This window comes from Sminthopsis crassicaudata, chromosome 5 (genome assembly GCF_048593235.1).
Source record: "Sminthopsis crassicaudata isolate SCR6 chromosome 5, ASM4859323v1, whole genome shotgun sequence".
In the NCBI taxonomy this organism is placed as follows: Eukaryota; Metazoa; Chordata; class Mammalia; order Dasyuromorphia; family Dasyuridae; genus Sminthopsis; species Sminthopsis crassicaudata.
Window position 1 is genome coordinate 171,010,209 of NC_133621.1, and position 23,400 is coordinate 171,033,608.

Consider the following 23,400-nt stretch of genomic DNA (forward strand, 5'->3'; position numbering starts at 1 on the left):
CCCTGAAGTAAGGAGGACTTGAGTTCAAATCTGACTTCAGACACTTAATACTTCTAGCTGTGTGACCCTGGGCAAGTCACTTAACCCCAATTGCCTCAGCCAAAAAAAAAGAAAGAAAGAAAGAAATACTTTAAAAAAAAAAAAAAAAAAGGATTTTTTAATGGATCACAAAAAGAGAAAAGGACCTATGCATGCAAAAATGTTTGTAACAGCTCTTTTTGTAGTGGCAAGAAACTTGGGGAATGGCTGAATAAGTTATGTGTATATGGATGTTATGTAATATTATTGTCCTATAAGAAATGATCAGCAGGATGATTTCAGAGAGGCCTGGAGAGACTTACATGAACTGATGCTGAGTGAAGTAAGTAGAACCAGGGGAATATTATACACAGAAACAGCAAGATTATACAATGATCAATTCTGATGGACGTGGCTCTCTTCAACAATGAGATGATTCAGGCCAGTTCCAATCGTCTTGTGATGAAGAAAGCCATCTGTATCCAGAGAGAGACCTGTGGGAATTGAGTGTGCATCACAATAGAGTATTTTCATCTTTTTTATTGTTGTTTGCTTACATTTTGTTTTCTTTCTCATTGTTTCCTTTTTGATCTGATTTTTTTGTGCACCATGATAACTGTGGAAATATTATTAGAAGAATTGCACATGTTTAACATATAGGATTATTTGCTGTCTTGAGGAGGGAGGAGGGAGAAAAAATGTGGAACAGAGAGTTTTTCAAGGGTGAATGCTGAAAATTATCTATGCACATGTTTTGAAAATAAATGCATTAATCAAAAATAATCTCTGATGATGAATCTTCCCCATATAACCATCCTTTTTACGAATAAGCACAATAAGAAAAACAAATCAACACATTAGCCATAATCTGAAAATGTTTGCCTCACTCTATACCTCTGTTGAAGCTGGAGGCATGTTCCACAGTCAAACTTCTGAAATTGGCTTTGATTAATCAATCAACAAATATGTATTAAACACCTAATTTTTATCAATCATTATATGAGGCATTGAATAGTCAAATACAAAAGTGAAATAGTCCTTACTATTTACCTTCTTTTAGGGGTAGCTGATGGTTACACTGGATAGAGCACTGACCTTAAAGTCAGGAGGACCTGAGTTCAAATATGGCCTGAGACACTTAATTCTTCCTACTTGTGTGACCCTGGGCACTTAACCCCAGTTGCCTCTGAAAAAAAAACTATTTGCCTTCTTTTGATATTATTGAGTCAATTTTTTGGCCCTTTTCGAAAATGAAGGAGAGCATCTAATAGTCTTTAGAATGGCAATCATATTCATGTAAATTCTGAGTATTTTTTATAGATTTAAACCCCCAAATTTCAAGCATTTTATAGTAATGTTGAGTGAAATTTTTCTCTCTCTCCCTGCTTGATTTTGTCAGCATTACCCAGAATAACTGATGTTTTGTGTGGATTCATCATAGAAATTTTTAATTTTTTTTCTGCAGAATCTTTAGGATTATATAAGTCAATTACCATATGCTCTGAATACAAATTTGTTTCCATCTTTATGCTTACATAACAAGTGAATTAGCCAATGACTCTAATCCTTATGAGCATGGGCAGCTTGACCTCCTAATGCAATCCTCACTTATACTTCAGAGCATGCATTAGTACTATATTTGATCTGCTTACCACATGAAAAAGGAAATTATTTTGACTGGCTGCTGAACCATAATGAACAATGCATTCAAAGGGAATTAATTGCTCAAAGATTTTTTTTCTTTCTCACATGATTTTATTTGAGTGAAGAGTTGTGTCCATTTTTTTCCTAATTTTGGGTAAGAATATTGGAGTTGGTTATGCCTTGTGAGCTTCAAAAAATCAGGAGCCTGAATCAAAACAACTTCTATGACAATGATCTAGATTATAGTTATCTACTAGAAATCCTAATTTTTATTTCCTAGTGCAGTCCAAGGGTATAGCAGCCAAGTTGCTTGGTAGCTAAGGCAATGATTCATCTAGCAGTTGTACTGAATTTGGTGGAGTAAATGCTTCCTAGAAAATGCATTATGTGTGAGTCTACTACCCCAGAAACTAAGTTTGGATAGAGGAGAATGTCTCCCTGAATATTGAGGAGAAATGCTTTTTGTGATTTCTTTAGTAATTATCATTTTGTTAAAGCTAAACTGATCAAATGATACTGGAGCACTAACTTCATGTTTGTGTAAGCATCTTCTCTCATACCCCAAGTAAAATAAATTGTAAATCTCCCCTCCTTTTCCTCTTCATTTCTCTCTTAAGAATTTTCTTTCTCCCCAAATTTTCTTTTTTCCCTTAAAAAAGATCAAAACAAAATACACCCAAAGCACAGAGTTTGTTTTTCTTTGTTCTCTCAGTCTTGAAAACAGTAAAATTCTGAAGGGCCAATAGTCTCTTCTTTTAGGATGAAAATACTTGAAAATCATTTAAAGTTTCTTAAACTGTATTACTTTTTAAGGTTTCTCTTATCTTTCACATTTGTGTTTCAAAGATTTTACCCAGCTTTGGCTTTCTCAACAGTAATTCTTGGAAATCATTAGTATTATTAAAAATCCAAGGATTTTTCCCCCTCTGGGATTATATTGAACCCTAAAGGACATTTTCTTGATCATATTTAGTTTGTCTTTTTGGATATTGTTATCAAAGTTTTCCTTCTGCCTTTCTCATAATTTCATATGAACCTTTCTGTGGTTTCTTGGTATGTGAACTCTTCCTTTCTATTTATAAACTTTTTTTCCTGTTGACCAATAATCTCTGGAGTGTGGCAGTCATTACAGGGTGGAGGATAGGGATTACATTTTCTTTAAAGTGGTGATATATGGATTCTATTTTCACTTTACCCTCTACTTAGTACTGTCAAAGTAGTTTTCTTTTTCAGTTTCTTGAAATATGTAACTGTTTTTTCCTGCTTTATCATGATTTCCAATGATTTTTAAAATTATCATTTGGCTTATGAGAGAAAGCCAATGGCCATTATTTTATTAATTATTTGATAGCTATGATTAACAAATTGATTAATTATCCAAAATTATCTCTGTTGGACTTTTCATTCATCACACTGTCTCAAAGGAACTCACATTCTAAGGGGCAAACAACACATGCATGTATTAGTGAAGGCAAGGTACATATAACTTAAAAGGGAAGACTCTAGAAGTTGGGGATTGCCAATAAAAACTCTTTCCTGTAAAATGCAGTACTTCAGTTGTGTCTTTAAAAAGAGATTCAAAGAGGTAGAAGAGAAGAGGAAGAGCATTCCAGGTATTTTCTTTCCTTTGTATTCCCAAGACTTAACACACAGCGTTAACACAGAGTAAGAGCTTAACAAATATTTTTGGATTAATTAATTCATTTATTGATTGATTGCTCCAATATTTATTGTTTTTCCAAATTTTTCCTTAAAAGTTCTAATTTTATTCTTTATATCTTGCGTCAATTATTCATTATTTTTAATGTCTTCTATCCACTTTTGGAGTCCTTTTGGCAAATCTATTCTTCTATTCTCCAATTCTACTTATAATTATTGTAAAGTGATTGTCTTCTGAGATTTTATCCTGGGTTCTCTTAAGCCATAGTAATTGTTCTTTGTATTAGGAAGTCTTTTAACTTTCAGTAGTTCACTTCTTTTAATTTAACTATTAGAGATGGATGTTGTCCCCTTCTTGCTATTGCTTTCAAATTGTTCTACGCTCTGACTAGGGGATTGAGCTATAAGCAATCATAATCAGGTCTCACTCTTTACCTAGACCAGTCGCCCAGCAGGTCAGGCTGAGAATGATTCTGTTCCATCCAGCAGTCATAGTCTGAGACACTTGTAAAAGAGACTGTGATCCTGCATAGAGTAGTTAAAGACCTGTCATTCTAATGCTCTTCCACATTCCTAAGTGACCCAGGTGAGCCAAAATCACAGTTGTTCTCCATTCTCTGGATACTTGTCATGCACCCTTGAATAAATACTATGGACCCTCCCATTGTCAACTGAGGTTGAGTTGGTCTCGGATCTCTGACACAATATTGGATAGAATGTCAGACCTTAGGTTCTACCCTTTGACAACCTTGTATGGGTTGGAGGAATCTAGGCTCTTTGATCTGTTTCCTACATTGGAAACCTGACATAGTAATCCTATTCTCTATACTCTGAAGTATCCCTTCGTCCTTGTAAAGGATATAAGAAATGAGTATGAGAATCCCTTGGTAATGCTGCAGAACTGGAACTTCCATTTTTGTGATTTTTAATTTTATATGGTTTTGATTTTTGTTATGTGAAAGTGTGTTCAGTTGTTACAGTCATGTGTGACTCTATGGCCCGATTTGCAGTTTTCTTGACAAAGATACAAAGTTCTCCAGCTTATTTACAGATGAGGAAACTGAGGCAAACTGGTTTTTGCCCAGGGTTGCACAGCTAACAGGTGTTCGAGGCCAGATATGAACTCAGACCTTCCTGACTGTAGACCCAGTGCTTAATCCCCATTCTAAAATGAAAGCATTCCACCCCAAGAGGAATTTACCAATGGGCAAAGGAGGATCAGGATGGCAGAGAGATGCTTCAGAATGAGCAGTCTATGGGGTCTTTTTGTCCTTGACCTCCCTGGGGTATTTGCTACGCAAAAGATTCTGTAGGTAAAATGGCATGGAAATTTTAATCACTCTCTTTGTTTTCCATAATGGATTTATGCAATTCATAATTCTACTAATTCACAGTACACCTGTTTTTCCTCATACCCTCCAACATTGACTATTCCCATCTTTGAAAATTTTTGCCAATTTATAGTGTGAGGTGAATCCTCAAAATAGTTTTGATTTACATTTTTCAAAATCATTATTGATTTGCATTATTCTTTCAAATAGTGGCTAATAGTTTGCAACTTTTCTTTTAAGTTGTTCATATCCTTTAACCATATACCTATTGGGGCAGAGTTTTTGGTGTCATATATTTCTATTAATTATATGTCTTTAATACTTGACCATTATCAAAACATTGATTCTTTGAACAAGTCATCTTTCTGACATCTTTTAATCACTCTAAATCAAGGCAGCTAATGCCTACCTTCCTCAAAAACTGACAATGAAGAAATACTTTGAAAGTTCAAAAAAACTTTTAAAATGCCAAAAATCAAGAAACATTACAAATAATTTTATTTTCTAAAATAATATATTGAGGAAGATGTTTTTCTTTAGCAAATGAAGTTGTGGGGGGGGGGAGATGGGACACGTGTGCATTTTCCTCTTCATAACATGGAAAATCTGTTGAGAATCTTCCTAGTACTAACAGTGCTCGAAGAATGTTTATTTAATGAATGGCAGGCCAGTTTTTGCTGCAGGTCTTCAACATCTGTCTCTGGAGACCATCATTTCTAACTTTCAAGGCACTGCTTCAACATTTAAGTTTCTAGATTTGTACCCCTGGAAGTAAGGAGAAGTAGAAAATATCTCCCTTGTCCTTTTTCAAAATGTGAAGTTAAAATATAAAACTTACTCAATTCTCTTTTGGTAGGGGGTACAACCCCTAGAAATATTTTGGATGTTTCTCTTCTTTGGTAAACATTTATTAAGCCCTTGCTCTGTGCTGAACTGTGTAATAAGTGCTGAGGGTACAAAAAAAAAGGGCAAAAGAGTCTCCTTCTAGGAACATACAAACTAATAAGGGAGACAACAAAGGTTGAAAATGGAGAGAATTTAGGGAAAAAATAAATTCAGTTTTGGAAATTTTGAGTTTGATGTCAACTGGACATCAAGATGTCTCAAATGTAAATAGAGATGCAAGATTGGAGATCAGCAGAGAGTTGCAGGCAGGATAGATAGATCTGAGAATCATCAGCATATAGATGATAATTAAATGCAAGGGAGCTTTTGAGTATACATCAGTTAAGCAGTATAGAGGAAAACAAGTGGTCCACCCTCCACACATCCAGCCTATTGCCTTCAATAGAATTTGGTTTTGGTTCTACACTAGTTAATTAGGTGTCTGCACAGACTCTGCCTTCTAGAATTGTCTTGCAGACTATAAGTGGCTTATTTACTTTAAAAATAAAAATATATATATATCTCAGCAGGTTCTTGTAAATGCTCTGTCTTCTTGGCTGTTTGGAGCATTTCCTACTTCTGTCTCTTCTTCCTCCTTGTCCATGTTTCCAACTCTGATATGATTCCAACAAAAAGGTCAGGTCTCATTCTGGCCCACAAAATTCCCCAAGTTAGAGCAGTCTCACAGAAAAGGGCCTCTTTTAGGGTAAGGGGTAGCAGATCCAACATCATCTCCAACTGTCATTAGAGACAAGTTGGCAGGCCCATTTCAAAAACATCTACATTTGTGTTTCTGAATTCCAAGCTTAATGAGCCAAAGAAAATGTCCCCAAATGACCTTTAAAGATTTAGAACTCACAGGATACTCATTCTTAGCTCAATGGATGTCCCAATTCATAAACAAGTATCATTCCACCCTCTGCTGAAATAGTATCTATTAGCTGTTCAACACAAAAATCTTTAGGACAGAAAAAAGGAAAGAGTAAAACAGAACATGACTGAAAGCTCACTGTATGTTTACAATGTCAGTAGAATCTAACCACCCATATTTGGTCTCCTCCAGGAAATGCCATTTCCTCTTCCAGGAAACAAAGGTGCCTCCACTTCTGAGCAGCAACAGTTACTACCTAGCATGAGTACTCTGTCATCACTTACGAATGTTATTAATGTAAAGTCATGAGAAAATGTGAAACACAAAAACAGAAGCATTTCTTGGAGGTGGGTGGAGTGAGGGAGAGGAGCTTGGGATGCTGAAACTGAATCTGGGACTCACTTAAAAATGGCACCAAAGAGAACTACAAGAAAAACCGAAGGATGGTGCTTTATGTGAGAACTAAAAAAAACCCTGATGTTTAAAAAACAACCCTACCACTTTGGAATGATTGAAGAAACAGCATGGTATTTTCTTTCTGGCTCCAAATATGGCCTACTCTCCCCAAATTTCTGGTATTAATATATAAATAAAGATAAGGACTAAATCTGCAATTTCATTACTGCCAGAAAGACAGGAGGACCTGGATTTAATACCTATCTCTGATACATTATACCTGTGTAACATTGAGCAAGTTAATTAACTTGTTACTGCTTTAGGCAAATATCTAATATCATTCAAAAACTCATTGAAAATCCCTATTACCAGGCAACTAGATAGTAAAGTGGATAGAGTGCCAGACCTGGAATCAGGAAAACTCATCTTCCTGAGTTGGAGTCTGGACTAAGATACCTATTAACTGTGTGACCCTGACCAAGTCACTTAACCACTTTCCTCATCTGTAAAATGAGCTGGAAAAAAATGGCAAACCACTCCAGTTATCTTTGCCTAGAAAACCCCAAATGGGAGCATGAAGAATAGGAGATGATTCGACAACAATGAATAGGAGAACCACTAGGGTGTGGGTTCATAACAATTGGCTGCCCACTGCTACCCACAGTTGCAGATTTCCTTCAATTTGGGGAGAAGAGGGAAGAAGATTCTTTAAATAAGAGAGTGAACCTTCTGTTTGTGACCAGAGGTGGGATATCAGAGTTTGCCTCTTGGACCATATTCACAACTGTAGTTCTACTATATTCTTCTACTCATATGAGTCCTATTTTCAGTCACAGATTATAGATATTTAGTCTTGTTCCTTTCAACTTTGGTATCCTCTTCTCCATTTACTAATAGGCATCTTAACAATGCTCACTGAAGGTTTAAAAGGAAAGTTTAATGTGAACTGAGTAACAACTATCTATAACATTTTTATGCTTTCTAATTTATCTGTTTCATTTGGAGGTAGAAGAAATAGTAGAATTGGTGTCAGTTCTGCTTGGCTGTGAATAAGTCTCTTAAGTTCTTTAAGAATCAGTGTCTTTCAACTCTGAGATACCAGTACACATCTGTCAGATTGGCTAGAATGACAGGGAAAGATAATGCACAATGTTGGAAGGGATGTGGGAAAACTGGGACACTGATACATTGTTGGTGGAATTGTGAATACATCCAGACATTCTGGAGAACAATTTGGAACTATGCTCAAAAAGTTGTCAAACTGTGCATACCCTTTGACCCAGCAGTGTTACTACTGGGCTTATATCCCAAAGAGATTTTAAAGAAGGGAAAGGGACCTGTATGTGCAAGAATGTTTGTGGCAGCCCTCTTTGTGGTGGCTGGAAACTGAGTGGATGCCCATCAATTGGAGAATAGCTGAATAAATTGTGGTATATGAATATTATGGAATATTATTGTTCTGTAAGAAATGAACAGCAGGATGATTTCAGAAAGGCCTGGAGAGACTTACATGAACTGATGCTGAGTGAAATGATCAGAATTAGAAGATCATTATATATTTCAACAACAATACTATATGATGATCAATTCTGATGGATGTGGCCATTTTCAACCAAATCAGTTCCAATAGAGCAGTAATGAACTGAACCAGCAACACCCAGCGAAAGAACTCTGGGAGATGACTATGAACCACTACATAGAATTTCCAATCCCTCTATTTTTGTCCGCCTGCATTTTGGATTTCCTTCACAGGCTAATTGTACACTATTTCAAAATCCGATTCTTTTGTACAGCAAAACAACTGTTTGGTCATGTATACATATATTGTATTTAGTTTATACTTTAACATATTTAATATGTATTGGTCAATCTGCCATCTGGGGCAGGGGGAAGGAGGGGGAAAATTAGAACAAAAGGTTTGGCAATTGTCAATGTTGTAAAATTACCTATGCATATAACTGGTAAATAAAACTATTTAAAAAGAAAGAAAGAATCAGTGTCTTAATCCTGTTTTTTTTTTTAAGAAAACAAGGCTAAAAGAAGGGGTTGAGCAAATGATATTTTCTTTTCTTTCGGCAAGACAAGTTAAATACCTGAGCAAGTTACTTGCCTGGCATCACACAGCCAATAAGTGACTAATATAAATGACTGACACTGGATTTGAACTCAAATGTTCCTGACTCCATGGTTGGTGCTTTATCCCAGCTGCCTTCTTGCTGCCTGTTGAGCAAATGATCTTTAAGGTGCCTCCTATAATTTTTCTAATTCTATGTTCAGAAGTTAACTAACTAGAGGCCTGTTTATTCAAGGTGGGTAGAATTCTGGATTTGAATTCAGAAAGAAATCATTTCAAATGTTGACTTAGAAACTTAGTTGCTGTGTGAGCTTGTATAAGTCACTTTAACCTGTCTTCAATTTCTTCTTCCTTTTTCAATGCAGATTATAATAACTTGCACATGGATGTGGGGGAGTTGCTGTGAAAACCAAAGGATAAAGCATTTTGCAAACCTTAATGATATATAAATGTGAGCTATTAATGTTATAACAACATAACCTGTGTGGTTAGCTGTCAAAAGGGATTGTTATATTATTGTTTCTCAGATTAATCTAATCTAAGCACGTTATTTTAAAAAGTCAACATTAAGATCACCTATTATGGTACTTTCAAAAAAAATTTTTTATATTACAAATATCCAGAAATACTATCCCCTGAATCAAATGATACAGTAGTTCTATTAATATATCCAAAATTATTCCTCAATTGATGTTCTTATTAAAGTATTCAGGAATACAGTTAAAAAATCAATTATGAAAAAACCAACAGGATCCAAACAGATGCTAAAAACAATTACACACTGTCACTAAAAAGACTCAGTCATTAAAGATAAGAACCAATATCTTCAAGGAAAGGATTACGTGCAATCAGAAGCAGGATGGTGGAATGGAAAAAAGCTGGTTTAGACTTAAAAAAAAAAAAAAAAAAAAAAAAAAAAAAAAAAAGCTAGGCTTAAATCCTGACACTGCAATTTACAAATTGTGAAACTCTGGGAAAGTCATTTCACTTGTAGTGTTAGATTAGCTGACCTCTAAGGTCCCTTGGAGTTTAAAATCTATGATCCTATGATTTATATGAGAGGTGGCTCATTTAAAAAAATTTTTTTTCATAGTGCTGCAACGAGTCTAACAACCCTTACAGGAAAAAAAAAAAAGTTTTTTTGTTAAATCTCGACTTCACACTGCAATTAAGTATCTTTCATTTAAAATTTTCATTGATAATGAAGAACACCTGGTGTCAGATTGGGAACTGAAAGCTCCGCCTTTGAGATGGTTTAGTCCAACTTCATCACATTGCAGGTGAGGAAACTGAGTCTCACAAAGCCAGTTCAATCTGATAACTAGTGAGCTGGCACTAGTTACAGAGCCTAGATTTTAGTCTCATCCCAAAGCCTCACTTATCCTTCCCCACGGCACCATGAATTGTGTTTCCTGCCTCATCCCGGCTCATCTCCAAACCTCTTTCTAAATTGATCCAAATCTGTCGTGGGTTTAATTTTTTTTTCCCCTGTAATATCCCTGGCAGGGAGAGAGCAATACGTGGAGCGTGAAGAAAGGAGTGGGAGAAAGGGGACTCTGGGGGAAATCACTGAACATTTGAAAAGAGGGAGCAGTTCGCAGCGTGTTTTCTGGGGAAGCTCAATCCCGACTTTCTCTACTTAGGAAGACGAGCATCTCCCACGGAACGGGAGAGACCCTAAGGGTCCAGGGGGGATGTGGAGGCCGCGGTAAGTCCCAGCCCTGCGCCCGCCCTCCCCGCAGCCTCAGAGGCGGTAAGGCAGCCCACACAGAGCGCAGCGAACTTGGCTTGCTCCCGAGCTGCCAGTCTGGGCTTAGCCGCCGGGGGAGCAGCACTGAGCTTGTGGTCCCCTCCTCGAAGGACGCACGAGCCGCGAATTCAGACGGGCTCTCCAGGAGCGCACACGGAGAGTGCGCAGCGGTCCAGCAGAGCAGGTCTCCGGCACACTCCGGCTCTCCGCTAGCCAGCCGGCCAGGTGAGAGCACTCTTTTCGCAAGAGAAAGGGAGCGGAGGGAAAGGTAGAGAGGCGCCGCGGATCCAACTTTTCCGCGGGACTGGGAGGTCCGTCCGGCTGGGGAGTGGCTGGCCATGCGGGCTCTGGGCTGTCCCGTGCGCCCGGCTGGGCCGTCGGCTCTCTGAGGCTCGGGGGCTGGCTTTGGGAAAAGCTTTGGGGCCTGAGGGGAGTGTAGGGGGAAGGGGGCGGGGGTGGAGGCAACGGAGCGAACCTTTTGAAACCTTCCAAGAAGAGAGTTTGAGGGTCTGAAGGAAGCAGGAGTGAAAACGAAATTGAAAAAAAAAAAAAAAAAAAGGGGGGTGGGGGTACAGCGGAGAGGAGAAAACAGCCTTTTGTTTCTTGTGTTTGATTGTTAGCTGCACAGGATGTTGCTTAACACGTATGGGAGGAAAGCTGAGTTTAGAGACAGAAAACCTGGCCTAAAATCCTGGCTCTGCCATTTACTAATTGTGAAAACTCTGGGAAAGTCATTTCACTTGTACGGATAGCCGCTTCTTCCCTCTGTCCCTTCCTACTGTCTTCATGTCTTAGAACATCCATCCATCCAGTGCTAGAGGAGAGCAAATCCTTTAAAGCTTGGATGGGCGGAGGAATTCAGAGGGGAATAACAGTCAGATGCACTGTTCTATGTTAGAATCCACTGGGGCAACCTTGACCACAACCATCCTTCCCCCTCTAAACCAATTTAATTCCTATTTCAACTGGTAAACTGAGGTCGGGACTGAGGCAGGGTCTTTGAAACTATCACAACCAGACAGGGTGCCTACTCAAACAAGCAACCAACTTTGCCACTGGTTTTAAGCCCTTATTGTCAATGTTCAGAAAACAAGCCTGTTTCTATAGTCTGAACCACATTTTGCACCCAAGAGATTAGCAGATAATTCAATTAAGCCTCTGATTGATCTGCGGTGGAGGTTGTCTTGGTCCCATCTGAAGGATGACAGAATGGTATGTTGGTCTTTTTCCTGGGAAAGAATCCCACCAGGAGGAGCCTGCAAAGACATTTTCCAGCAGCGATGTTGTCTTGTCCCCATAGAAGCTGAGTCAGCTAACAGTTGTGGGCTAAGAGATTATTAAAGAATGTGAAAAACTGAAGGGGAGAATCGGTAACCGAGGGAAGGAACTAGCTAAATGAAAGGCAGAGAATGATGGGATTTTGCCAAGATAGCGTTGAGGAAGAATAATTGAGGGTCACCTTGCTAACTTCGAGACTATTACTTTTCTAAGTACTTAGCAAGATGCAACTTAATTGACTTTTTACTATCTATCTGCTCTTCAGAGTGACAGAGATGGTTCTTGTACTTTATGTCTTTAACTATTCTGTTTGTGCCAAGAGCCGATTTTTACACTCTAATCTAAGTGATTTAGAAGACTCCCTGAGGGAAGCTTGGGGCATAGTAGCTGACTATATTTGCTACCTTTCCTCAGTTTTGCTCTAGAAATCAACTATTAATTTGTGTGTGTGTGTGTGTTTGTTTGTTTTATTCTCTATAGGGAATCATCATTTTGGAGAAATTTCAGGGTCACTCAGCTTTAAGACACTTCACTTTTTGTTCAGATAACTCACAATTTCACAGTTACAATTTATAAAGCACTTTTCTCATGGGCATCCCTTTGAGTTGAATGGTGAAAACATTCTCTGACAGATGAGGAAACTGAGATTGAAGGGTAAAAGATCTTTCTAAGTCTCTTTCCCATCTTTTCTCCAAACCTCAACACTGTACCCCTTCAGCTATATTTTTCAATGATATATCTTCTATGTATAACTGTTTGGACGTTGTCTGTCTCAGCATTCTGCCCATTAAAATATGATTTCCTTTAGAGCAGGGACAATGTTTTTGCCTTTATTTGTATTTCTAGCACTTGGCACAGTGCCTGACACATAGTAAATAGTTAATAAATGTTGATTGACCTACTATTGAACCAAGAGGGTATCTTTGGCTTCCACCTCCAGTCAGTGAATACTCTGTACCACCCTAGGATAAATACCCCTACTCAATTGTGTTGCTCCACCATAGTCCTCTATATTCTCCATTTTTTAAAATGGGAATATTCTATATTTACGTAGTTTTTTTTCTAAACACACCCTTATGCATTTCCTATCCTTTATAACCAAGAATTTTTTAAAAGTTTTTTTTTAAATAGCAAAACCAAACAATGAATTAGTAATAAAGTCTGACAGTACATTTTATTGTTGGATGGTTTCAGTTATCTGACTAATCATGACCCCATTTGGGGTTTTCTTGGCAAGATGCCATAATGATTTGCCATTTCCTTCTCCAGCTCATTCTTGTGAAGAGGAAACTGAGGCAAACAAAATTAAGTTACTTGCCCAGGATCACATAAGTAGTGTCTGAGGCCAGATTTGAACTCGAGAAGATGAATCTTCCTAACTCCAGGCCCAGCACTCTATGCACCACAGTGCCTAGCTGCCCAATATATGCAGTGTCCCACATAGTTCCCTACCTCTGCAAAGAAAGGAAGGAGGCACATTATTTCCCCAGGACCAAGCTTTTTGCAAAACTTAACTCTAGTAATTTTCCAGGCCTACTGCATATGTCCCATCTCCCACTGTAAAATGTTATATCAAATAGAATGGAGGATAATATTTGTTGATTTAATAGCAAATTACATTTAGGGTTATTCACAGCAGTTTCAAGCTCTCTAGTTTCCACTGATGCCCATATATTCTATTGTTTTCAAGCAGGTGTTTACTGCTTAATTATCTTGTTAATCCTTTTCTTTTGCTGATTTTGTATGCAGCCTTTTAAAGACAGGATGGAAAAGTTTTCAGAGACCTTACACAAAAACCTCAGCTGTGAAGCTCCTCCTTCAAGTCAGTAATTATGCTTTGGGTAGAGGATCTTTTTTTTTTTTTTTTTTTTTTTTTTTTTTTTCATCTTGAAAACATTCATCTGAGGTATAAACAGTAACTTGGGTTTGCTCCTCCCCTTGATTTGCTTCAGACTGGCTATAGTTTTTTTTTTTTAATCTATTTTCAAATTGAAAAATCCTCCAGGATGATTTTGGGTACACTTTGCTGTTGCCATTTTCTTTCTTTCTTTCTTTCTTTCTTTCTTTCTTTCTTTCTTTCTTTCTTTCTTTCTTTCTTTCTTTCTTTCTTTCTTTCTTTCTTTCTTTCTTTCTTTCTTTCTTTCTCTCTTTCTTTCTCTTTCTTTCTTTCTTTCTCTTTCTTTCTTTCTCTTTCTTTCTTTCTCTTTCTTTCTTTCTTTCTTTCTTTCTTTCTCTTTCTTTCTCTTTCTTTCTCTTTCTTTCTTTCTTTCTCTTTCTTTCTCTTTCTTTCTCTCTTTCTTTCTTTCTCTTTCTTTCTTTCTTTCTTTCTTTTGCATAGAAGTCGTATTTTCTACTCTTACTCCTATCTAAGGTCTTAGATTTGGAGCTTTTATGGATAGCAAAAATAATGTCCAACTCCTTCATTTTACAGATGAGGAAACTTCTAAAAATCTTCTGGAGTCTAAAAAAACAGTAGCACCATTTTAGAATGGATGAAGATAATTTTTTCCTCTGGCTCCAAATGTAGGCTACCTTTCTCAGTTTCCTACCCATTATATAAAGAAAGATAGAGGGAAAGGAATAAAACTGAACCTGCAATTTCCTTGGTAAGGGAGCTAACCTCAAAGTCAGGAAGAACTAAGTTTCTGTCCTGCCTCTGGCACACACTGGTTGCATGGTTCTGCCAGTGTTCTCAGCATCTCCTCTACTACCCACTGTGAGACACCATACAGAAACTAAATGACTTAACCACATAGGTAACAAGCACTAAGAATAGTATTTGAACCAGAAAGCAGAGTCTCTCTTTCTTTTGAGTTCTCTATATATAATGCATCTTCAATTCTTATGTCCTTTTTTATATAATATGTTTAAAGTACATGCTTATGAATTATTTTCATTTGGGTCAAGTATTTGCAGACATTCTCCCTCTCATCTCACTTCTTCTGACCCTGTCTTCTAGGGCTCACATTCTCCTCTTCTGCTAAGAAGACCAAATCCTTTGGTACCCAGCAATGAAGCAGTTGTTTTCCCTAAAATCCTCTATGGATGTGATCCAAAGTCTGAGGCTTAGGGTACAAGTCTGTAACTGGGATTCAAGAATGCTAGATGTTTTGATCCTAAAAGCATTCCTTAAGCAAAACAATTGGCTTATAACATTTCACAATAAACTTTTATAGTAGAATATTCCTGCTTTTAAATTAAGGATGAATGTCCTCTGGTTTAAAACTCCTCCTATATATCTGAAATAGTATATTTGTAAAGACATCTCTAAAAGCTTTTCACTTGCATTAGTCAGCCTTAGGTGACAAGACCCTTAACTGACGCTTTATTTAATTTCAGATGACTTCTCCATCATTGTGATCAACTTTTCAGTTCTTTTATTTCCAAAAGTTTTCCTCATATGCATTTTAGGGTATGGTTTGACTATGAAAATTCAGACAAGAATTGTAGGCAGTAAGCATGTGGTTCTACATTTATTTTCTCATGATTTTTTTAACCCAAAATCAAATCTATAGTTGAAAACAAGGAAAATTACTTCCTTCATTTAAGGCCATGAAAATCATACAGTCTCCTTCCTGCATCTTTTATTTTAAAGTTTAAATCTCCCATTTAAATTCCCTTGATTTCATGAGTGAAATACAAAGAGAATTACATCCAGTTTTCCTTTCCCATGTCTATCCAGTCATTTACAAGAACAATGAATGACTTTGGTTGAAAAAGAAAAAAATATGCTGAATTAGCAGGGGGACTTGAGGTACTAACTTACCCTGAAATGTCTCTTACTTTGTTTAAGGAGCTGATTCTTTATTTCAAGTGAATGAGCAACTATATACAATCATAGGGTGAAAAGGAAAATGGGAGTGGAGGAAGGTCATAGCATTAAAGATTGACATCAGAGAGAGGGCCAAGAATAATGCTTACTTTAGAGTGGGTTGACTCTCTATGTGTGAAAACCTGAATACCCACATCCAATCCCAAAGCTCACAGCCTCTAATTTGAGTAAACATAGACTTCTCACTGCTTGATTTGTATATACATCCAGGATTGATCTTAGAATATCAGAGTAGGAAGAACTCATAGAAATCTTTCAGCCAAATCCCCTAAATATTACAGTTGAAAAGTGTGGAAAGCCCAGGAAGATTAAATAATTTGTTTAAAGTCACACAGTCAGCTATTGGCAGGATGGCTCTAAAATTCCCATTTCCTAATACCTGGTCTTGTAACCTTTCTACTCTGTTGGCTGCCTCTGGTGCCCATTATATTGCTTGGGGCTTTGATGCTCACCAGCCATGTTTTATGAGCCTTCTTGTCCAAGCCTGAGCTGGGTTGGGAATAAGGACTTGCTAAAGACCCAGGGATCTAGGATGATTAATTAGCCCTTGCACTGGCTGGTGGAATTCATTTTAAGCAAACCAGATTTGTGACGATCTGAATTTACAGATAGATAGCATGGGGAAATTTTAAATGGATACATGATAGAATTTCTTTGTTCATGTAATGGTCAACTCAATGCCAATGGGTTTCCTGCATCATCATTCACATTTTTATTCTACTTCTATTTATAAGAATAGTTCCTATTCACAGACTTAGGACTCTAGAAGCAGGAACACAGTTTTGAAGACTGTAATCATTTGAAAAGGGATAGAGCATTATCAGAGATTTCCAAGTCTTTAAACAGCAATATAATTATGCAGGAGTTAGGGGCATGATCCAGTGATCTGGAAAATACACATAAAATGATTTGGACCTCCCTACATACTGAGAAGAAGTCTGAATTTTTTTTTCTTTTTTATGGGATTTTTACTTTATTGTTTTAAAAATTATACCTATATTTTATGCATTTGAGTTTCCATACTTTTTCTGTCATCTCCTGGCTTTGTATGAGGTCTTCAGCTTTGGTGAAACCAAAAAAGTCTCATTTAATTGCTTATGCCAACCCACAATATATCAAAATCCCTATTGGGGAAAGTTGCTGTGTAGAAAGGATAACTATACAACTTTATAAACTTGTTGAAATTCAACTTTTTCGTTTACTAAAAGTTTTCAGCCCTTATCTGCAAAGAGAAAAGATAAAGAAGTAGGATACCACTTTTAGCTGTTTGGGCCTTATTAGTGAGATGAGTAAATAGTAATAGACATTTATACAGATCTATCTTCCATATACTAGATGCTATCCTTAAGACAGGAACAGTTTTGAAAATCCAGTGCTCTCTAAACTGTTGGTATCTTGTGACACAGTAATAAGCCCAAAAAAATCAAAGAGAAAAACATTGGACCTGGAGTCAGAAAAACTGGGGTTTAAATCAAGGATCCTCAGACTCATAGCTGTGTGATTGAACAAATCACTTAACCTCTGCCTCAATTTCCTGGAAAGATATGTTGGGCTCAGGTTGTAATTGGATCCTAGAGGTAACTGAGAACCAATGAAGATTATTAAATAGGGAAAAATTTTGGTCTGACTCATACTATATAAAAATACAATTAGACTGACTAAAATATACTATGTAGCATTTTAAAAATTTGAGACATAATTTTGGGTTAATCGAATCATTATATTGATAATGTCAGCATGCATATTAGTAAAAGGATGGCCATTTGAATATCTTAGTCCAAAGACCTCTCATGATGGTAGGTTCACAATTTGTCCTTGGAAGAAGGTGACAGCCAACTCTAATCAATTAACAATTAATGAGAAAATAAATAGGGCTATATTTCAGGAAGGTTCTTGGGTTAGAGTTCGATCACACAAGTCTTAGTCAAAATGACTTATCAATTCCCACATTTTCCCAGATCTGTCTGAGCAAATATAAGGGGAAGGAACCTACACCCATGAACCTAACCTGAGAAGGTCTTTCACAGCCTTTGATTAGATTTCAGCCATAAGTCTTTGAAAAAGATTTCTCATACTGATTGATTTTAGGATGAGGAAGTAGAAAGAGGGAGAATTTTGGTCCTAATCCAATAATTAGTAGCACAAGAGAGAAATAATCATTTCTCTTAAGTATATGCCTTATCACTAACCAAAAAAATTGTATCAGGACAGTTTTCTAGGAAAAGCCAAGGTCCATGTGGTTATTATTACTGATGTATCTATTCCAAACAGCCCAAAGAAAGGAGGTGCAGTAGGTGGGGAAGTGTATAGAGTGCCAGACCTGAAGTCAGGAAAACTCATCCTCCTAACTTCAAATCTATTTCTTACTAGCCATGTAACCCCTTTGCCTCAGTTTCCTCATAAGATGAACTGGAGAAGGAAATGGCAAAGCACCTCAGTATCCTTGCCAAGAAAACCCCAAATGAGGTCACCAAGAGTCAGACATGACTGAAGTGACTGAACGACAACAATATTCTCTTCCTTAGAAAATAAACCGCAAGAATGACCTTATTTCTAAAGAGAAGTTCATCTTCACTGTGTGTTCAGAGATGCCATGTGTTGGTTAGTTTGTCATTTTAAGACCATGCTTTTTATCCTTTTCCATTTTGTGGTTGGTCTCCTTATATATTGCATCCTGGTCATCTTGGCTTTTTGTCTTGCAGTGGCAAGACTTTGGGGATTCTGGAGGAGAGTGTGGAGCTGATGACTCTGCAAAGCTCTGCCTCCCTTAAATCTAGTTCACATGCAAGTCAAGACATCACCTTCATGGTCCTTTTCAAGACTGAAGGACAAACAACAATAACAATACATGCAAAAATCATGTTGTGTTAGAACTGTACACATTTATTTGGGGCTTTATAATTTTTCCCAAAACTGATTTCCTATGTAACGTATACTGTCTTACCACTTCTTTTTTGACCTAATCAACATAAAAAGTGATAGAATTTGTAAGTCAGTGGCTTGAAAAGTGTGAACTCATTTTCTCATGTAAACATTCTCAAAAATGGAAGCTACTGTAACTGTAACTCTATTTGGCTTAAAATGTAGTTGAAGAGTAGTGCTACTATTTCAACCAAATATATATTAAACAAGTGCCTGTCTCCCCTTCCTTCCTCTCCTCCTCCTCTCTTCCTTCTTCCTTTTCCCTTTTCCTCTCTTCTCCCTTTCCTTCTTCCTCTTCCTTTTCTCCCCTTCTTCCCCTTTCCCTCTCCCTCTCACAGAAGCAGAGGAGAATGAGAAGGGTGAGAGAGGCAAAAAAATTAAGGATTGGACCTGTGATTTCCTCAGCAAGAATTTGAAATTTATTTACCTGTGTATGCTAGCATCTTCTTTTAAATTTAGAGACACCTTATACCCTGATATTTTAAATTTTCTTGTATGTGTCCAAAATGGGACATGAGCTGTCTCTTCATGGTTTCAGGGCCAGTTCTAAGCAACTTAGGGAGGGAGGAGCATGATCTCAATGACATCTGGCTAGCATTAATAACTATTTCTAATTCATTCATTTTGTGTTCTTTATCATGGTATAGAAGCCTGGACTTGGAGTTAGATTATCAGGTTTTAAACTCTGGTTCTTGTCATTTGCTAGCTCTTTTTTAAACTTTTAATAATTCATTTTATCTCCTAAAATTTCAGTTTTCTTCTTAAAGTTGTGGGAGAGAGGGTAGATTATGTAATCTCAATAGAACTTTCTAGTAATAATCTGATTCCCATCTTTAAGATTATACCTTCATCCAGCCTTCCCTGCCTTTCCTCACCACCACTGAAGAAGAAAAAGAAACAAAAATATTGGAACAAATAACATATAGACCTTTGAAAAATTATTGTTGATTATTGCATTCTTCCACCTCAGAAGATCTGAAATTTCATCACTATGAATGTAAAAGATATTGAGGAGTAATTGTGAAAGATAGTTGTATGCATTATAAAACAAAACACCTTGGTGAATTTTTGTATGCAGAAAAATTTTTCTCTAAGTGCCCAGCCTTCTGGTGATGGACCTCTCCAAACTCAGGCCAGTTCCTAGATGGCAGGCACGTAGTTCATCTCATTCTGGGGTCCTTTTCAAATAATGGGACTTCCGGGTGGCAGAGTGAGTAGAGAACTGGACCTAGAGTCAGGAAAAAACTAGAGGTCAAATTTGTCCTCAGACATTTAACTGGGCAAGTCACTTAATCTCCATTTTCCTTGGTTTCCCCATCTGTAAAATGTGGTTTATTCTAACCTACCTCGGGATGGTTGTGAGAATCAATCAAGATAATAATTATAAAGAGATTAGCTCAGTGTCTGACACATAGTAAGTGCTACATAAATGTTAACTATGAGCTATTATTTCTGGATCAGTAATATCTGCAAAAGATTGTACTTTGAAACCATAGCTTTAAGATTTCAGAACCACTTCCATGCTCCAATGATGTTAGCATTTAAAACAATATAAGAAATATTCTAATTTACAAAATTGTTTTATGAAGGAATGCTGTTTTTAAAAGCATATATTTCTATCTTTTGCTTTTAAATCACTTAGATTTCTCTGTGTCCTTTCCTGTCCCCTTTCCCAAACAACCAGTTCTAATAACAGAATTTTTAGAAAAAAGAAAAACTCAGCAAGACTGTGATACATCAAAAAGTTCTGGAACTATATAAAATGTTCCACAACTATGCACCAACATTTCCACCGAGGCATGAGCATAGCATAGTGAGTAGTATAGGTATCAAGGTATTTCTGTCGTCTCGAGGGCCAAACTTAACATTATAATTTTGTAGCTTTCGGTTTAAATTTTTTGGTTATTCTTATTTGTTCTATTTATGTTATAATCATTGACCATGTTGTCTAGTTGGCTTTGCTTTTTTGCATGCTTCTGGATATTTATCATATTCGTTATTTTTCATGGCACAATCATATTACATTATATTTATGTACCACATTTTGTTTATCATATTTGTGTGTGTGTGTTTTCAGTTCTTGGCTACTTGAAATTTGTAAAATTGCAAAAACACATACATATATTCATGTGGATAAATGAAAAAGCTTTTTATTAAGTGTTTACTATGTGCCAAGAAATGTGCTAAATGCTAGAAATACACCTAAAAAAGCAAGATGATCCCTGCCTGCCTTGAAGAAGCTCATGTTCTAATTAGAACAATCAGCTCCTATTGGAGGCTACAGCTGTAAGCCAAATGGAATATTTTGCAGTGTTATTTTCATCATTAAAGACGTCCCTGTTTTTGATGTTGAGCCCATTCCATAGTGCCAAAAACTTTGGTGCCTACAAGATGAGAGCAAAATGAAATAGCTAAATGTAAATGTTTTTATTTTGTGGGAACTGTTTTTGTTCTTCTGCAAAGAAGAATATGATTTAGAGTAGAATACAGAATAGCAACCAAATCCATGATTTCATTGGTATAGGAAACTCTAAGGAGAGGAAATTTACTCTACTAGTTCATGCTAACCTCTTCTTTGACTTAGAGAACTGCCTAAAATACTCATTTGAAAATAGGTTGCCCAAGATCACACAGTCAGCACACATCATAAGCAGGACTTGAACCTTTTTTTCATAGCTTCAAGGTCAGCTCCCTATCTACTATTCTATACTGCTACAGAATAAATCCAATAATATTCAGAAAATATAGAAGGTACAGAATTAACCACCATAGCAAAGTCTTTTATGTTGATGAAAATGATGTCACCGTAGCTACTTAATTTTGTATCTGAGGCAAGAATACAAAATTCCCCTTCATCCTAAAGGCATGGTATTTGTTTCCTATGTTCTTTACCTGACTTGCCTTTCCCTAGTTGTACATCTTAACTTTTCAGGCAAACTCAAGCATTCCACTTCTTCACTTTTATTGACTACCAGTGATCGGAGAACAAATGCTACATAGTGGATAGAGCCTTGGTTAGAGAAGCATAGATTTGCATTCATATGCCTCCTTCAATGCTTGCTGACTCTGTAGCACATAGTTTTTCTCACTCTGAATCATAGGAAACCCTCTAAACCAAGGGTTCTTAATCATTTTTATGTTAAGCACCCATTCAGCAACCTGGAAAAGTCCAGGAACTCCTCAGGATATTTTTAATATCCAGAATAAAATAAGATCACAATGGAAGTCAATTATGTCAAAATTTAGTTAACAAAATATTGTTTTTAAAGTTCACATACCCTGATTTAAGAACACCTGTTAAAGATCAGCCCCTAAATGTTTGCATATGAGAGTCCTCTGGGAAATCAGAAATAGGTCCTTGATCGATCTCTCTCTCCCCCTCTGCTCCCTCCTCCTCTCCCTCCCTCTCCCCCTCTCCCTCTCTCTCCCCCTCTCCCCCTTTCTCCAAGTAGTTTGGATAGGAGTGGAGGGCAAGGGGAAGAGAATCCGTTTTATAATTACACAATTTCACGTAGTGATTTACTGCCCAAGAAAAAGTAAGAACCCTGTTGTGAAGCTTAAGAAGTGTTAAATGTTTACCAAAGTTATTGAAACTTCTATTCCATTTTTTTTCTCTTAGTTTTAAAAAGGATTTTTAATAATGTCCTTTCCATTATCAGTGGAATATAATATTTATAGAACACTTAATCTTTAGAAAAGGGTACTTTAGGAAAGAGAAAAGTGTCTGAGATAGGGAAAAGATTTCCATTGCTTAATATATTACATTCACAATTTAGAATTCAACAGTTACCTTGTAACACTGAGTTAACATGAAATCTTTTATTAAAAGAAACAAACAAAAAAATTGGTAAAAAACCATAAACAATGCTCTGTAGATAAAATATAAGAAATGCTATTAGGAAGTAGAAGGCAGGGCTCAGTGGAGCTTGGATCCAAGCTAAGGTCTCTGAACTTGTCCTCAAGAAGAACTGGTATAAAATCTTGCCTCAGCTACTTGCTATTTGACCCTTGGAAAGTCACTTATGATCTGGGTTTCAATTTCTGTATCTCTAAAATTAAAGTATCAGATTTTGTACCTCTAAGAATCTTTCAAGTAAGAAATCTGTGATAAAATTCTACTACACTACAATTCTTATGTTAGTCCAACAAAGCTGATAGAATAGATGTCAACTATGAAATAGAGACTGTAAGAATCTATTAAAATGTTCATTAATCAAAGGAAAGTGCAAGTGTGCTCAGTATAGACCTAGCATGCAGACATTTAAATATATCAAATCAGTGATCTTTTCCATTGACAAAGTGTTGCAAATTTTTCAGTACCATGTCTAGCCAGAGATGAAGCTATTTTTCAAATTGTTTAGCCAATTATAATACTGCAGTTGAAAGAATAAGTCAGATTTGTGAGAGAAAAATTGCAATCCTCTTTAGTAGAAAAATCTTCGAAACCAAGAAGAAAAAGATGTATTCATTTAGCTAGTTCCTTTCTAAAGAGGCAACTCTAGTGGAAAGAACGCTGGATTTGAAGTCACAAGGCCTGGATTCCAAAGGGTTCTAAAAGTGCATTTAGCCTTTGACCCTGTAATACCAGTGCTTAGTTTGCATCCCAAAGAGATCATAAAAAAGGGGAAAGGACTTATAGATACAAAAAGATTTATAGCAGCATTTTTGAGGTGGCAAAGAATGGGAAATTGAAAAAAATGTCCATCAGTTGTGCAATAGCCAAACAAGTCGTGTTATATG

At 36.7% G+C, this 23,400-nt stretch overlaps 1 protein-coding gene across 2 annotated transcripts in view; it reads left to right on the forward strand.

Moving 5' to 3' along the window:
• The first annotated feature begins 10,478 nt into the window (after window positions 1-10,478).
• PRKCQ (protein kinase C theta) overlaps window positions 10,479-23,400 on the forward strand; it is a 185,976-nt gene continuing 173,054 nt past the window's right edge. The window contains exon 1 of one of the 2 annotated variants that reach the window (XM_074268751.1): window positions 10,479-10,853. The gene's annotated coding sequence lies outside the window, so the exon portion shown is untranslated. The remainder of the gene's footprint in view (window positions 10,854-23,400) is intronic. The other variant, XM_074268752.1, reaches the window with a different exon arrangement.